The sequence below is a fragment of the Zonotrichia leucophrys genome, chromosome 3, assembly GCF_028769735.1.
Source record: "Zonotrichia leucophrys gambelii isolate GWCS_2022_RI chromosome 3, RI_Zleu_2.0, whole genome shotgun sequence".
Lineage (NCBI taxonomy): Eukaryota > Metazoa > Chordata > Aves > Passeriformes > Passerellidae > Zonotrichia > Zonotrichia leucophrys.
The window spans coordinates 5582790-5600372 of NC_088172.1; positions in this window are offsets into that span (position 1 = coordinate 5582790).

Here is a 17583-nt window from a genome sequence, read left to right on the forward strand (position 1 = left end):
ACAACCAACCAACCCCCTCCCCCCCAAAAAAAATAAAACAACAGGAAGAGCAAAATTACAAAGTCCACCTTAAAAAAAAAGGGGACACAGAAGTGTAACTAGCCATGATCAGAAACAAACCTTTGAAACTATATCTTCCCTGAATTTTTACTCAGTGCACTTTAAAAATACATTGGCTTGAAACCTTCTGTAATTCTAAACTCAGCCTTGCTCTAATCTTGCTTGTAATCTTTGAACAATCATAAAAATGCTTGCTGGTTTACAGCATTTACAAACATTATCCAAAAATGCAATGCCAGTTGGCCACCCAGTATCTTATTTGAAAAGTAATGCATATTTCTCAGTGGAGTATCTGATATAATAAAGACCATTTTTTCACTGTCTAAAAGAGCAGAGAAGGCAGGAATGTTTCCATTTTCCAATGCAGTTTCTATATTCTATGAACAATTATTATCTTAATTGCCACCCACACCACGACTCACAATCTGCTCAGTCGTTTATAATACACAGAGACAAAGAGAAGGAACTATATAAAATGTTACTACAGCTTTCAGAGAGAGAAAGAAAAAGCATTTTTCTAACTTTCCTGCTAATTTATGAAACAATCCAAATCTAGATGGCAGTGAAATTATTTTCCTCAGAGCATCATTTAGAGATATTAAAAGAACCGTATCTAGGGGAAAAAGAGACAAAACTTTCTAAGTGTTAAATGACTGCATTACTTTCTAATCACGTTCTTATTTGTTTTAGCTTTATGATATAAACTTGTATTCTTAAATAAGTCAGAAGCAATTCTTTCCTATAATTCTTCAAGAGTAAGAGTCTCTATGAGCTGACACAAGATACCCTGAACAGACTGTAGCACAGTCGAGTGCTGAGAAGGACTCTTCCTTTACATTTAGGATTCAGGATCCAGAAGAATTTGGGGCAAATAGAGGACCTCTTCTATTGGGTTCTTTTCCATGGGAAAGACACAGCTACCTCTTCTGTTAGTTTATATGGGTTTTTTTACTCCAGAAAGGGAAGGTGCCTAAAGGATCTAAACCATAAATGCACATAAAAACATGCCTTTCAGAACACATTTGTTCCCAAGGGGTCTCTCTTTTGGAGCTTATATCTATATACAGGATACAATTTCTTCAATGTGCCTGTTCTTTTGAATGACTTCAACACTCATACATATATATGAAATACAGCCCACTGAGCATTTTTCAGCTGAGATGAATACTTTGTGTCCCCTTTCACCTCCTGCCACTGAGATCTAAGATATTTCACCAAAATATTAAAAAAATTGTTAAATGGGTTTTGGAGAGTGAAAAAGGCTCCACTCAAAACTTTAAAAACATAAGAGCAGTGTTCTGTGTTCACTCTGAAATTCTTCAAAGTCCTCTTGAACGTCTATAGAAATTTTTTAAATAAATAACTTAATTAATTAATCAAACAAAAAAACAAACAAGTATCAAAATTTGAGTTGTGTAGGTTTTAAGGTTCCTTACAAAACCATTTTGCCTTTTTAGGAAGGTAATTTTTCACAAATGCACATCTTAAATATACAGTCAAACCATTTAAAATTTCTGAGAGCAATTTGTCTAAGAACAGCCAAGCCTGGTTATTTTTTACTTTAATCTAGAATGGTTCATATAGCATACATAATGGAGTTTCTCTCTCCACAGGTGAGAAATCTGGGGAATAGGAAGGAAATGGTTAATCTCCTTTCAGAGCAATGAGGCCTGGAACCGAGGATGACCTTGCTTGTAGTCTATACATTGACCTGAATGTTCATGAAGTTAAGCCTGCATTCTGAAGTCTCATATATATCCTCAAATCAAATATTTTCTTTAGTCAAATAGCACTGACTTTTGGGAAAGCTCCTGGGGCATTTAATAAACTAGAAAATTCATGTCACTCTATGTAAACCATGCTTTCCAGTGCTTGAGTCCTATTTACAGAGTAGCATAGATGCAGTGAGGCTTGATGAAAGGGATAAAGCCAGACAGTGGCTTCAGCCAAGACCCAGAACTCTTTTCCCCCTTGCCATTTCCAGCTTGGCTTTTCCAGTCTCTGGGCTTCAGTGCAGTTATACTTGTGGTATCCATGACAGCTTTACTGCTAAGTCTGTCTCTGGAAGCAGCCAACACAACTTACTGTGAATCAAATCTCACATGCTTGCACTTCATTATTTTACTTTATTCCTTCACTTTTATTCCTCTGCCCTCATTTCTCTACAGCTCTGGTAATTTCTGAACAAGAAGCATGTGGAAAACAAATTGTGTATGCATGCATGTGTGTTTTATAGACCTGGATAAGTAAATACAATCATGTATTCCTCTTTAAAGTAGGTGATATGTTACAGTAAAAATGCATCACTGCTTTATAACATTTTCAGTGAGAGAGAAATATATAAGAAATCTGCCAAAATTATGGCATCTGTTTTCTGGAGATATTAGCATGTTCAGTTTAACTGCATTGGTTTAAAAACAGTTTTAACTCTGGACTGTGACCATAGAGAATGATACACACATTTAAACCACAGAACAGAGAGGGAAGATAAACAGTGCCTTTCCATCCCACTAGGAGCTAAAAGGAGCTCAATTTCAGACTTGTAAGGAGTTGGTCAGATGGTGTTATCAAGTGTTTTCTAGGACCATCTATAAAGAGACCATTAAGCCAAAAGGAAAAACTTTCAAAGTGAGAAAAATAAAAGCACTTAAATGTTAGAGGGTTTTTTTCTCAGAGCCCAAATTAAAGGCATGCATAATAATAATGATAACTTTTTTTAAAAATCTGGAAAAAAAGGAAAAGCCTATAAGCATGCTATTTTTTTATTTGTTGTGTTCCCCACACCTCCTCCTTTCCCCATAAATATTTCTGTGACTGGCTGAAAATACCTAAAATTACCCAGATAAAAAATGTGCTCCTAGAGGCCAGTCTAGCCATTCCTTCCTCCTTTGTGTGCAAAGCGAGGATGGAACCTTAACAATAACTCCCTACTTAGCATGCACTTTAAAAACATGAGATGAGCAACAATGCTTACAACACAACACTGGTGGTTCTGGACAGGATGGCTCAGGGCACTTCATTTTTATGTTATTGCTGCTCTGCAATATCTCTGTAGTTTATGAGGACTTGTGCATCAGGACAAAGATTAATGATGTTAATTATTTAGTAGCTACACCTTGCACTATATTGTTTTGTTTCCAGTTTTATGTGTATACTACCTGAGCAGCACAATATACCCAAAAGTTTGAATATGATACACACAGTTGCTTTTGCTCTTTGGAGATTTATAAGACAAGACAGTAAAATATCTAACAAAAGACTATCTGCCACAAGCATGAAGAGAAAATGAGACAATTCTTTCTTTAAAAGCTCCTCTGAATATAATTCTTCAACTAAGCATGCAATGAAGAAATATGACCACTTGTCTGTGTAGCAGTCAGGTGTAGTGATCCAGATTAGGTTTTGGCCTGTATGAATATGAAAAAAAATGTTACAGCAAGAATTTTAATGAGCCCTAATGAACAAAAGAAGTTTCTTCCAAACACTTTTTAGTAGTTGTAGGAAATATCCTGTTCTGAAATCCTAATTACATTGCCATTTACATCTTCTCCTCAAATCCCTTACAGTCTCTTGCAAGCTAAAGGAATAGTTTAACATTAAACTGATGGGTAATTTTGTTATGTTTCATTATTTTCAGGTTTATCTAAGCTAGATTGCCAGAGCAATGGAAGATCACTTTGACTAGGACTTTTCCTGATTTAAAGAGAAGGATGTGGCAAAACAAGGAATAACCTGTAGGAATCTGTTTCTTCTAAACTATTTTAGGATGTGCCACATTTTCCTCTGATCTATTCAAACTTTCTCCCCCTCAAATCCATTTAATTTTAATTTCTTTGAATTTCCTGGTCAAAGCAATATTTTCAGTACAAGATACACTCTTCTAAGCTCAATTTATACTTAGAGTAAGTAAAAAATTACCATTCAGAACCACTACATATCAGCTTTAATTTACACATTCCTTTGAATCAATACACATTAATTGAAACCAGCCTTTTTGCCAAAAGATAATGTACTGAAAGTAAAAGCAATCACCTTTCTTTTTAAATAAGTGTTTGTTGTTACCACTGCAGTCAAAATAGTGAGTTATTTTATGATTTGAGAAATCACTGCCCATGAAAGTTGTTATTCTGTTTGGTTGCTTTTTAAATTTATTACCCTTGAATTGTGTAGAAATAGACCATCAGCAGAAGAACATTCTTAACTGTCAGGGGATAGGTATGGTTTTAATTCAAAGCATGGTTTTATGCCCTATTTCTTCAGCCTCAGAAGATAAGCTGTAGAAGCCTCAAGGCTAGAATATAACCAGTAGCTCATTTTTATATTAGCACATTTTATGTTCAAATAGATTAAGACATCTCCTTATCATATCAGCAAGGTGCTCAGAAATGCATTTTTATGTGTCCAAGTCCTTTAAAGGAAGAAGTAGAGCAATGGTAGAGTATGACAGTGCAATGCACTGGAGGGAATAGCAGCAGCATGAGAACTGGCTGTGCAATAACTGGCTCTGCCACTGGACATGGTGTCCTCATACAGCAAAATGTGGGTGGTTTGTAGCTGACTTTGTTATGCTGAGTGCATTTCTTTGACACTCACTGGCAACTTTCAGTTCCTGTAGTGAAAGCTGATCCTTTACCATATTTTCTTCTTTGCTAGATTTTTAGACAATACATCTAGAAATAGTTAAGGCTTGCTGACACATTAATATTTACCAATTCTTAATATCATACAGCAAGTGTCTCTACTCAGTGGACTGAGTACAGTAAAGCTATAGAGGCTTAAGGAGTTGCTATGAATCCTGCCACAGAAATCTGGCATAATACAAAGGATTTGAAATCTAGGCTTTTGGTTTGGATCCTGATATTGTCCATCCAGAATAAGCAGATCTATATCTCCCCTAAGAAATGGTAGGTTCTGGTATGTTCCCTGAGCCTTGTCTTCATAGCTTAACTTTCAGAAAGTTAGTAAAAGATTTCTTGCTAAACAAGAGTGTCCTTCACTTGTGAATTCCATTGCAGACTGCACTGGAAGCTTGCAGTAATTTCAGTCTTTATAGTTCAGACACTTCTAGGTATTTTGTAATTCCAAGAATTAATAACAAGGTATCAAATCAAATGAAGGAGTAGGTACGTATGTGGTAAGCTGGACACACATGTGCCCAAAACATTTTTAATTTAAACTTGTTTTAACTGTATATATACTAATAAGTTCTAAATATATGCACTTTCACCCAAACTAATATAACTTAATACCAATGCATATTTATTGTTATTAGATTTTTATAGCATTTTTCCTGTATGGCACCTCATAGGCGTTAAGTTAGCTGGATTCTCTAAAATTCAGGCTGTTTAGAGAACAATAGTTCCATTCACAAGCAACATTAACTGCTTAGCAATTTATAGCTCTTATTTACACTTACCTTGTGCAATATAGGTAGCATAAATCTTCATTGAAACCAAAAAATTAATCTATTTGGATATAGTCAAAAAAGAAAATATCTGAGATGACTTTATTGTGTTTCATAAAAATGGTCTTTAGTGTTGGGTCAAAAATATCCACATTGAATATAAAATGCAATTTCTGAAAATAGTTTTCCATAATAATGTTTCATTTACCCTTTTGTTCTGTCTTCTCCTCCCACTCCCCTCATTTACTGCATTTAACAGTGAAAGTGTCCAATAAAGATGAGCAAAGAACAGAAGAAGAAAATCAACCTATTTTGTCAGAGTACTGATGCTGACAGCGCTATAAATGATGGCAAGGCTCCAATTTTTAAAATTGTTTCATTTAAAACCTAAACATTGAATCCCTGTACAGTGTTTAGAGGCTTTTCAGCCTTCTCTGATTCAATTTAGAGGAAACATTTATGGTGTCTAAATTGTTCCTGGCAGTTCTGAGCTCGGTTGCATTTTAAACAAATATAATTTATACAAAGCTGTGCCATATATAGTCCCAAGAAATCTAAAATATCAATCAAATTTCATTTTCAAACCAGTTTTACTAATAGTCAGTGTTTCAATTGCTCTTCCCTTTTGTAATAAAGATAGTTTAAAACTGATAACTGTGAAATACAGAGTTATCTTCCAAGAGCACTCTTTCTCATACTAAATGACTAAAAGACTTCTATGTCCAAATCAAATAAACCCTTCAAAATAGCATGTAGATTTCTTGTTCAGTTATTATACATCAATCCAGTACATTAATCAAACATCAGCTAAGTTCAGCATGGCAGTGTTGCAGTGTTTGTACACTACAACTCTCTGTTTTCTTGTTTATTAAAACTAAAAACGCGTACAGAAATTCAATAGCTGTGTCCTTCTGCCTTTGAGATGTTACAATCAAACACCAGGTAGGCTAGTCTCAGTATGTCACTAATTCATTTCTTCTAAGATTTTTCTCTTCTCTTGGCTGTTGCTGTACTATTCTTTATACACATATAGTTGAAGTGACATGCCTGTGGTGAGTCCATCTGATTTGTCCTTCTTTTTGTGAGCTTTAGAAAAGAGAATAGATCCATTCTAAATCAAGATATAAAATGTATACTTGTATACAGAGATTAAAATAACACCTACAGATTGAACACAAAGTAACATGGTCCTATTTTCGATGTTTCCTTGACAAGTCTTACACTCACATTGATTCTAATTATTCTGAAAATGTTCAATCTTCCATCTGTTTTTTTAATGTCTTTACTTACTTTACCTTTATAATGTTTTTCTTTTCCTTTCTAAAAATTCTTTCTCTTTTCTGACATTTGCCTACCAGGTTAAGTTTTCCTTTTTAGCGAACTAATTATTATAAAATCCAATTTTATTTCTATCTTGTCTTTCATGCCTAACTATTATAATTTTTTTTCCTTTCTTCCTGCTACTTTGAATTCTCAAACCTGCAAAGCAGCCTTTCTCTGTTGTTTTTTTTCCCTTTTCTCCCTTCTTTTTTTTTTTTTTTTTTATTTAGACATTATAATTGCCTATTACTTCACATTAGTCCCCTCAAGGTGCAGATGGTCACATTTGTTGGTTAGTTGCAGCTTGATTTTCAAAGCTGATAGATTCTTGCAAAATCCACCAACTTCAGCCAGATTGAATATTTCAGTGCCTTTCTGGAAATCGAATTCAGAGTTCAGTTTTCATCTAAATTTACATTTTCTGCTAAGCAAAACTTTTTAAAGTATTCACCTTCCACCTTTTTCATTGTGTGAGAACTTGGCAATTCTTTCAGCTCAAACTCTGCCACTGAAATGACTGGCAGCACCTTCAATTAGCATAGTCCCCACTACTTAGGTGAACAGTTACAATTCTTTTAACTTCATAAAACTGATTAAAGTTAAACTAGTACATCATTTCTCTTTCTAGAAACCTAAAAGATTTACACCAACTGTTTAGAGAAAGCACATTTTTGCTTGCAGCTGTCAAAACAGCCTGTCAGTTCAATTATCTGGAATGCCTATTAGTCAATTTTTAATAAAGCTTCAACTACTTCTCTCTGCTGTTTAATGAATAAGGTCCTTCTGCACACCTTTTAAATATGTGTTTCATGGCCCCTGTGGAATTCAGAAATTATAAGGAAAAGGTGATTTGATTTACTCATAAGATGCATTATAATTTCACATGTTGCATGAAACTGCCATTATTCCTGCTTATGAGACCTCCTGCACTCTTGACATTATTAGGCCTTCTGCTGGAAAAAGCATGTTGTGTTGGTAACAGCACTTTTAAAAATATGACACTGCTAAGATGTTTTGTTTCAACATTTTCCCATACTCACTCAGTGAAAGAGAGAGAGGTAAACTGACTGCTTGCTCACATAGTAATTTCATGAAAGGGTTGTGACATCTTATTTTTCTTTAAACATTATCATTATTACTAAAACTAATTATTACTAGTAGAGCAGCAGAAGGGAAAATGGGGAGGCATAGAGTACTACACATAGCTGTGGTTTCTGTTTATTGGATTTCCTTCATCTGCTCCCAAAATGTGTCATGCCTCCTGCCAGAGGACTGGGCAAGCCAGATGTTTGTTTTCTTGTGGATAAATAAAAGAAGAAGTTTCTTTACTGATACCTGTCCTGTATGTTCAGAGTGCTGTTCAAGGGAATACAGCACCCTTTCCTCCTCTAGTAAAACATTATCACAATTTCTTTGCCAGAAATCTTGTCCTTTGCTGTTTAGCTATGGTGTAAATGAGGCTTCAGAATTTGCCTGGGTGGCTGCCCTATGAAGATGGTCCTGTCACTTACCATCAGCAGCCCCCAGGTTTCCTTCTTAGCAGGGTCAAAGGGATTCAGCCACAAAGCTGTTGCAATTTTGAGGAACTGAAATTGACCATTGCTTGCTTGGCCTTATTTTTCCTGGCAGTCCCTTTCTTGACCCAGTTTTCTATGTGATGTTTTCTTTAAGGCTGTCTTCTGTTCAATTAACAGGATAACAGTTTACTCACATTTCTAATGGGAATTACTTTTGTGTCTGTTTTACTTTACACAGCTAATCCTGCATGTGAAATGATGCTAATGAGGTCACTGATGACAGTGGATATTATTGCCTGGGTTAAGCACATGACTCAGGTGTTCAGTCATTAATTTTCTATTGTCTTGTTTTTTTGGGGTTTGTTTGTTTGTTTGTTTTGCTTTGTTTTCCTTTACTTTGCTTTACTTTGCTTTCCTTGGGGGTGACGGGACAAGGTGGGAGGTGACACTGTTTTCCCCAGTGAGAAAACTCAAGTTGTTTAAGAACACCTGAAGTCTGATGTTAGACTTTCTCATCTAGTCTTCTCTGAACCTTTGAAATGCAACAAGTCAAAAACCCGCCATTTAGTGAATATCTACAAATGTTTTAAAATAATAAAGAGTTACTGAGTGAGTGATACTTGTTTAAAAATGAAAAAGACTTTGAATAAGAAACATCTGACTCTGATATGTCTGCTAGTGAATGTGAGATTTGAGATTATATTACATGAACATTTATTTAAAGTGAGCATAGGACTTATAAACTAAAAGTTAAGTTTCTTTCAGCATTATAATAAACAAAAAATCCTAAATATTTACCTTAGGCGGAAAAAAAATCTCCTCCCTCCCATGTATAATGTCCTCTAACCCTTGTCCTGATCTTTACCAGAAACTTTTAGCAGTTCCTCTGCTTCCAGCAGCCTCTCTTCCTTCCCTGTTCTGAGAAAAAAATCTTTTCCTTCTTATATCCTCTGGGAGGCCTGGCTGTGTGCCTGCTCACTTATCCTCTCTGGGGCTTCCCAGCCTCTCCCTGCTGAGGACCCTCTGCTTGCTCTGTGTCCTTCACACTCTGCTACTCCCATCACATCCTCCAGAATGTATCACACTCTCCAGAAGCTTCTCCCAGCTGAGCAAGGTCAGCTGCTGTCAGGGAAAGCAGCATCTTCCCTTTGTCCAGAGGATTTCTCCTGACCCAGGCTTGAGCTGTGTTAAAAATGCAAAGCAAATATTTTTCCTCTCTGCTGCTCATCTAGGTCTCTAAAATGGAACAGAATCTAAAACAAACAAACAAATAAATAAATAAATAATAATTGCACACGGAACAGACATGCATCCATTTTAATGCAAAGTAAAGTCTACCTCTTAAAAATAGCCTCTAATTTTCAGTGTTTGGAAGCCAAAGAACTTGAAAAGAGATGCTGGTTTTAAAATTATAGCCCACATCAGATATAAACAGGGTCATTGGAACAGGAGATTAATGTAACCTGCTAAGGGTGAAACAAATCATAAGGATTAAAATGTGTCTCTGATACTGTACAACATTTTAGGTGGTATTATATCATTTTTATCTAACTTCCTTGATGTTACTATTATCATCACATTAACTCTGTATATCAATTTCACCCTCGTAATAGCTGCATACTACTGAGAGGAATTATTGATGATGTACTTGGAGAAGTTGTAACACTGAGACACTAGGGATGAGATCTGGTACTGTGTGTAGGCCTCTAAAATAAGTTTTATTGCAGCTTTGGTCCTTAAAGTAAATCTTTGTTCAAAATTAATCCTCTGTGGTGCTCTAACCCTGGAGGTGCCTAAATTTCATAGACTTCCTAGTTTTTCAATTGTAGGATTTTATTTAGGGTTCTGAGCTACTCAAGCACAGATTGGTGCAAATTTGGGTTTCCTCTGAGAGTCCAGGTACAATGCCCAAACCCCAGCTTAGCTTATTGCAGAGTTTTATGCAACAGCAACTTGTCAGTTGAATTGCAAAGACAGTTTAGGTTTTCCTTAAAAAGGAAAGGAGACTGCTGGTACCCTTTGCTAGCATTGTTTCCACTTTCTTGTTTAGTAGGAGATTAAACATTTCCCTGGGGTGTAAAAGTGGGTTAATTCCATTCTCTGTCTCTTGGAATTTAAATACACTGTTTTCCAGATAAGTGCCCTCATCACCAAGACCATGTTTCACCTACAGCCCTCATGAGCTTTTCTCTCTCTGCACAGTGACTTTGATGGAAGGGCTAAACAGCACTTTTCCCTGGAGAGCTGAGCAACCAATCCACTTACGTAAAAATCCATTTAAAGAGAGCTTTAAATTCATGTCTTTCTAGGGATTGCTCTAACCTACAACATGCTGCAAAGAGCACATTGTGGAAACACCACAATCAATGCAATCAAAATTGCAATTTGTTAATGTTTTGATTGGTGTTAATCCATAACTAGAACATACCAATTTGACCAAACTCCTCATAACTAAATGCATGGTACCATCTAGTTTCTGAATATCAAGAGGGTCCTGTAGAGGAGCAGAATATGAAAATTATATGAGTGGTCATGAAATCCCTGGGATGAATGAGGAGACAGCTAAAGACATGTCACTGGCTGCTGAGATCATAGTTTTGAACTACATGCCTGACAACTAAATTTGATATTTTCTTTTTGATGAGGTTGTAAATTTGGAGCTTTAATTCTTTATTTTAGCAGTCCTCAAAAATCAAAATTTACTGCATTAAATTTTAACTGCTAGCCACAACTTTTCCAAAATGCATATGGCATATACTTAAAACCATAGACATTCAAAATAAATGCAGAAAAGACAAACAGTTGTATGTTGAATTTAATATTGCCATGTCTTGACCTTTGATCCCATAAATGGTGACTTTTTTTGAACGGAATACTCTTGTCCGCTCCATCTGTAACATCTCAGCCTGACATTCCTAGAACTTCAACCAGCAATAAGCCCCCTTCAAGTGAAGACAAAAATGATTGCTAAAGATATAAGACAATAACTTATTCTGGTTCACTTTTTTGCTTTACTAATGGTTTAGCATTTATTGAGAAAAACTGCACAGTGGAAACAGCATTCCTAATTCACAGTCCTCACAACCTGTGCTTTTTATTGTTTGCAAAATACTGCTGTCGTTTTCATCTATAAAAGATGTGACACTAGGGGGAAAAAAGTGATTGTTCATTTAAGTAGAATGCTCACAGGACAGAATAAGGATCTATATCCATTGGTTACCAGGTAAATTGAGATAATTCTAGTTCAAACAGAACCTGTTCCTCCTTATTCTAAATTTGCATTACAAAACTACGAAAGAATCCTTCAGGGAGAACAGGGAGAGTTGTAAGGGAACAGTTTTTGGACAGCTGAAGGAAAAGATGGGCACCTGCTGTTCAGTAAGTTGAGGGAATTGGTGCATATTGCAAATTTTCTGTGTGTTACCAGGACAAGCAGATGGCCAGAGACAGCATTTTCTCCTTATGTGTAGTTTATCTCCTTACATCTTCTAATGGCCTATATTAAGGTTTCCCAGCATTAAATTCAGTTCAATTTAACAGAGCTAATATACATTTAAGCAGTACCAGTTGCTGTCAAAATTGCCTGCTTGGAATAGATGACTCTTTCAAATACTTTAGCAAGGATGGCAGTAAAAGGGAAACAGTTTGGATGTAATTTTGGGCGCTAACTCAGACCCCTGGGAATAAAACTGCTGCCTCATTCAAAACACATTAGTCACTTGTGTTTTTCAAAAAATTGTTTTGCCTTGCTGAGCCTTCATAGGGAAAAGGATATAACAGCATTTGTCTCCTGAGAATTATTGTGAGGTTTAATCTATGCTGACAATATGCAGGCCTGGCCAATGCTGGTTTCTCTTTAATGTCACACCAACTCTTCTTTTTTGAAAATGTTCTTTTGTTCATAAAGTTATACTGTTACATATCTTTGTGGGAAAATTATCCAGGCCTTTACTTGGATAAGGTAACACCTGTAATACCTACTGCTGTTAAATATTATTGGATGTTATTGACATGTATATTTAAATTATTAAAGTGCATTAAAAAGCAGTGGATGTTCTTAAGCAGAGAAAACAGAAGGAAGTATGGGGAGTCAGTACCATTCAATAGTATCTGAGTATATTTATCAAGACGCAGGAAAAGCTGAGATTGCTTGCTTTCTGATACTTTTTCCCTACTTAGACTGCCTCCTTTCCAATAGCTGATAAAATTAAATAAACCAAAAAAGAATCTCTGAAAATAAAGGCTGGATCCCAGAACTCCTTTCTATTTCTTATTTTTACTTCCATTTTGTATTTTTCTGAATGCTATATTCTTGTCTGTATAACAGTTTAAACGGCACAAGGTTTAAGTTTGTGGTCTCCAAACTGGTGTAGTTTCACTTTCAGTCTAAGACTGAAAATATCTAACATCTGTGTTGGACAGCTATGTCTCTTTTTGGAAGTAATATTCACCATGCAGTTGCAACCACAACCACAAATCGGACAAAAGACTCCATTATTTTCACTTCAGTGGGATCCCACACACAAAATATTTGCTGTTCCAGTTTTTCCAGAACACATTCCAGTTTTTAGTTTTAATTGCCTTTTTTTATCTGTTAGTTTTTTATCATCATTTATAGTGAGATCTGTTACCTAGACCAGATCAAATGACCAGAGAATACAAGAAAAAAATCTCTGAGAAATGGAAATGTACTTCACTTTTTTTTTTCTTAAAGGCAGTGTCAGCTGCTCAAGGTAAGATGATTCCTGAGGAAATGCTCTGTCAGAAACCTTCTGGGAAAAGGCTAAGAACTGGACACTACTGCACCACTAACCCCATTGAATCAGCTTTGACTAAGAGATTTTTATCTCCAGACAAAAGTCTGTTAAATTTGAAACAGTGATAAGTGAAAAATAAATAATTTCCATTTCTAAAACAGAACTTGAAGGAACATTTGTGTATGACATGCAAAAGTGCCACCTCCACAGCACAATACAGCGAAATTTCCATCTCAATTGGCTACTTCATGTTACAGAACATTTTCAGTTATTGTAAATGAGTTGTATTTACAAAAAAACCCCCAAAAAAGTGTGCTCTAAATCACTGGAGATAGATTTAATCTAACCAGCTCTCAAAAAAGTACACATGACATAATGTTTAGAGTTGTGACTATATATAATTAAGACAACCATGTAAGGAAATATCCATTTAGCTGATTCCTCCCTTACACCAACAAGGTGGTAATGTCAGGTGTTTAAACAATGGAAGTTCATGCACCTCTATATAAAATAAAAGACATTATAGAATTGTATGATGCTACTGATGCCAGCCTGAGCCACAGAAAAACTTACACATTATGGCACTTGTGATGGAATTACAAATCAAAACAAATCTCCACAAAAGCAAACCAACTTCTAAATTTTCTATGGATGCCTGTTCTACTGAAATGTTCTTCTGTGATGACACAGGATTTTACTGACTTTGGCTCACTCCATTATTTTTAGTGTATGCAGGAATAACAGTCACACTTTAAAATATTAGTTGGCTTGGTTTTGATAAGCATCCAGAAGTCCTGCTGCTCATTTAAATTTTGATGCTGCAAAATTGCTTTCATTGCATTCTGTCATTTTACATTGATTTTATATCTCAGGGTTGTGGGGTTTTTTTCCTTTGGAGAAGGTCTGAGCATATCCTTGTTATCAGAAGGGTCAAATGGACAGTAAAATATGCTGAAAATATCAAAATGTGATAGAGAGATATCTTTTTAATGACATCAATTTGAATTCCACACAAACTTCAGCAAATAGACTGAATTTACCGTATCTTCATTTCTGCAAGATAATGTACAGAGAATATTTTTATTACTTGTTTTGTTTCATTGCTAAGTGTTTTTTAACAGAAATGTTGAGTTTCTGGTAAATAATTATTTTTATCACTTGAACTTCAGAGATTACTTTTAAGATGTCCAGAGCTCCAAGGTGTGGGGCTGTTGACATGCTGGATGGAAGTGATGTCATCCAGAGGGACCGTGACAGGCTTAAGAACTGCACCCATGTGAACTTCATGAAGGCCAAGTGCAAGGTCCTGCACTTGGCTGGGGCAATCCCAAGCACAAATACAGATTGGGCAGTGAATGGATTAAGAGCAGCTCTGGGGAGAAAAATTGGGTGAGTTAGTGAATAAGATTATCAATATAACAGCAATTTGTGCTTGTAATCCAGAAAAATAACCATATCTTGGGCAGCAAAAAAGGGGAGTGACCAGCAGGTTGAGGGAGATGATTCTGCCCCTCTTGTGAGACCTCACCTGAAGGTTTTATTCAGCCCTGGGGCACACAATGTTAGAAGGACATGGAACTGTTGTGAGTTCAGAAGAGGCCCACAGATACTGTCAGACAGCTGCAGCACCTCTACTGTGAAGACAGGCTGAGAGAGCCTGGAGAAAAGAAGGCTTCAGGAAGACCTTATAGCAGCCTTCAGTGCGTGAAGAGAGTGTGCAAAAAAGACAGAGAAGGACTTTTTAAAAAGTAGTGACTTGGGGGACTTGATTCAAACTGAAAGAAAGTAGGTTTAGATTAGATATTAGGAAGAAATTCTTTACTAGGAGGATGATGAGGCACTGAAACACATTGCCCAGAGAAGTTGTGAGTGCCCCCCTTCTGTGGAGGTGTTCAAGGTCAGGTTGGATGAGGCTTTGAGTAACCAGGTCTAGTGGAAGGTGTCCCTGTCTGTGGCAGGGGAGATGGAATCAGGTGACCTGTAATCACAGAATCACAAGGTTGGAAGAGACGTTCAACTTCATCGAGTCCAACACATTCCCCGATACCTCAAGTAAACCATGGCACCGAGTGCCATATCCAGTCTTTTGTTAAACACATCCAGGGATGGAGATTCCACCACCTCCCTGGGCAGACCATTCCAGTACTTTATCACTCTTTCTGTGAAAAGCTTTTTCCTAATATCCAACCTATATTTCCCTTTGTGCTGCTTGAGACTGTGACCTCTCATTCTGTCAGTTGCTGCCCAGTGAAAGAGACCAACCCCTACCTGACTACATCCACATTTCTGGGAGTTGTAGAGAGTGATAAATTCGCCTCTGAGTCTCTGTCTCTTCCAACCTAAAGCCATTGTATCAGTCTATGATTGTATAAGGTGTTAGGTGTAAGATTGCATTTCTCAATCCCAAATTCTGGCAGCAGGAATGTTGGTGCAGTGCCATGTTTCCTTGGGCATGCTATTTCCAGGTGCAGCATCCTTGGAGCAGTTTGCCTCATGGCTCTCCGCACCCTGGGCCTGACCCTAATGGCAGCTTGGGGGTGAGGCTGAGGTTCTCAGCATCATAGGTGGCCCAGATCAGAAATTTCTTCAGAGATGTCTGAGCAGTGCCGTTCCCTTTTGGAATGTTTTTTTCCATCTCTCCTGTCCCTGAAGCTGTAACATTTGTTGCTACATGAAGGCCAGCCCTGACCTTGACTCTGAGCATAATTTAACCATGGGACACAGGCAGCCCATCTTAGAAGCTGTGAAGGCAATGATGTGAGTGTAGCGCTGTGCTTCCATTGACCTTTCTCTTCCACTCCTGTGTCCCTGGAGGTGTAGGCATTGCTGGTCTCCAAATCCTTACTCCAACTTTAATGACAGCTTGGGGCCCACCACCATGGTTGGTCCAGATTAGAAACATGGGCAGGCAGCAGTGTTGGTGCAGTGCTGTGCTTCCCTTGGCATGTCTGTGCTCACTGTCCCTGGACCTGTGGCTTTGTGGCTCCCTGGACCCCACCGTCACCGTAAGTGCAGTGTGGGTCTGCAGCTGAAACCTGCAGTGCCACTGGTGGTCCAAATCAGAAAATTCTGGAAGGAGTGCTGTGCTGCTTTGGTGTGCCATTCCAGGTACAGCATTCCTGGAGCTGTAGGCTTTGTGGCTCTCTCAACCCCACCTAATGGCAGCTTGGGGCTGCTGTCTGTCTATGTTTATCCAGCCTAAACCTGAGTAAAAAAAATTTCCTTTGTATAAATACAAATGACAGTCTCACTAGTAATATATCCCCCACCACCTAAGTCCAGGAAGGAGAATCAAGCCTTAGTATTGTTTGGCTTGAAGTCTAAAACATCACAAAAATTATCTGTGGGTTTGGCCTGCATTTATCTAGGAGATGAACAATACCCATATGTTCACCAGATGACTACAGAGCAGAATTGTTTGAGTCAAAGTTCAAGGCCACAACAAAGGACAAACTGTTTCTTCAGGACTGTTTTTGATTAGATTGTTGTTTACAAAGAATTTTTTTTTTAAAGAAATATTCCAAATGTGTGGGAGGATCATTGTTCCTTGTTATCTCTTTATTTTTCAGTTATGTTCTATTAAATACAACTGTTTTATGGGCTATTTTCATTAAGCATTTATTTCCATCACAGTGACTCACAGTTGGAATAACAGCATATGTAGTTCTCTCAGTTCAAAAGCCATAAAGCTGTAAATTAATTCTGAATATAAATACCAGGGAACGTGTATGCTCACTCTCATGATCAAACTCTGTATACATATATGGCCATACATGCATACAGGGGCATAAAAAAAAAATTATACTAATTAATGCACACACAAATATATCCCTATATATATACCTGGTGTTCATATTTACATAGTGATTTTTACAGGTATTGTAGGGATATTTAAATACATAAGGATTTGTGTATATGTGTGTGTCTGTGTGTGTCTATGTGTGTTTGTGTGCAAGCGTGCATGCAAAATTTCAATTTCCTGTTCTTCATCCATTGAGTTACTTAAATTTGGAAAAGAGATGGCATAAGAATCTGAATGTGTTCTGCATCATAATATCCTTAAGCAAAACCTTAACATTCTCTTATGTTCCAGTCTTTCTCTAAAACAGCTGCAGCAAAAACATTAACAATTTTTCCTTGACTAATGTGTGCTTTGTACATCCCAGAAATAGTAGTGATCTGGACTCTGAACATAATTCTTTTATGTTTATGTAAATTGAAATAATGCAAATATAAATCTCCTTTATTCTTTTGTGCAAGGCTATTTACACCTTGAATTTAATGGAGTTATGCTGTGCCTTGAATAGGCAAGGAAAGACTTAGAGGTAGGTAGGAAACATGTCCAAAATTTTTGCTGTTTATCTGAAGATTATTACAGGCTGAGAAATACCTTTTCCCACTGAGATAGAAGGATGCAGTGTAAAATCCTGTTTCTATGTATCAAATGCCTTCTGAAGGCTTCACCTGGAGTGATATGTTGAAGGAAAAATCTTTCCCAAACAGAATAATAAAATTGCAGAAACTG